Raw genomic sequence first — 1,449 nt, 5'->3', positions numbered from 1 at the left:
TCTACTTATTTATAAAATAATAGGTTATTAGCCAAAATTATGAATTCATACCTGAAATGTGTGGTAAAACATTCTTGATAAGAGTTTTTCCATGTCTGAGAATTTTGATATGAACTCCGGCTTTTCAGTTTGATTTTAGCATTGATAGATCTAGTGTGAGAATTCAATGTTGACTAAGGAATGAAATATCTCTGAGGGCTTTCCTTCATTAATTACAGTCAACTGTTTTCTATGCTGTGAAAACTCATGTGTATGTCAGTCTATTCAATGATAGTCTCCAGTTACAATTATCTCCTTGTCAGTTACATACACATAGCACTGTTTGTGCCAACATATCCTCCTCCCTGCTGACCCAGGATCACCTAGGACGACATCTTCCAATAGCCTTTGTGGGACATTTGCAAACCGAAATGTCTGGACTTTATGGGACCAGGTGGGTACAAATGGCAGGAGCTCAGGCAAGATGCTGATGCTGAGACAGTGCTGGGGGTAAGCATGTATCACAGACGAGGCCTGTGCATGTAAGGTGCGCAGAAAGCTCCTGAATTCCCTGCCTGGAGCCTAGGACCCCTAGCCAACTGGCCAGTCTTTTGAAATCTGGTGGTGGTTATGAGACAGGCAGGACAAGGTCCATTTACTATGGACTGAGGTACTTATTCTGTTTCCCTTAGTACTCCCCTTCCCTGGTTTGCATATAAGTTCCCAAGTTCGCCCACACCCTCGTCCTCTTTGGTATTCTAATCCCTCCTGCTTATTTTCTCCTCTCAGAACAAATTTCTTTGTGCAAACCTAGGATTCTGACTCTAAAATACTCCAGAGAAAGTCTGATATAGGTACCCTGAAATTTACTTAGAGGATTCTGTATGCAAATCTGCCATCTTTCTAAGTTTATTTTTCTCTTTAACAGTAGTAATGGTAATATCATCATAATTCTCACTATTATTGTTTTTAGTCCATTTCATTACCTTTATTAATATGCATTATCTTTCTGGTTGTTTTTACATAACATTGAGTAGATCTGCTCTATGCTAAAGATTGTCTGATTTACTGAAGATCATTATGGAGGGTTTCCCAACATACAAAATACATACACCTAGTTACTCCTGAGCTCCCACGGTACTTAGCTGGGTGCCCTCGACTCAAGGTCTCTATGAAGCTGGGGCTGAGGTCTCAGCTGTCGCTCCACAGGGGAGGATTTGCTCCCAGACTCACTGAGATGGGTACTGGCAGGATGCAGTCTGAGCTGAGAGCCTAGTGCCTCTTTCTGGAGGCCTGGGACCTCCCTGTGTTCTCTCCTATGTGGGCCTCTCCATATGGCAGCTACTAACACACTTTCAGGCTTCCACAGGTCCAGGGATAGGAGAGAGATACAGACAGAAACAGAGAGAGAACACAGGATGCAGCAAGTGAGAGAGAAGTGACAGAGGTTCTGTCAATGAATCTAACACT

Source organism: Eschrichtius robustus, unplaced genomic scaffold (assembly GCF_028021215.1).
Source record: "Eschrichtius robustus isolate mEscRob2 unplaced genomic scaffold, mEscRob2.pri scaffold_201, whole genome shotgun sequence".
Lineage (NCBI taxonomy): Eukaryota > Metazoa > Chordata > Mammalia > Artiodactyla > Eschrichtiidae > Eschrichtius > Eschrichtius robustus.
Note: the sequence above shows the minus strand (reverse complement) of the source record.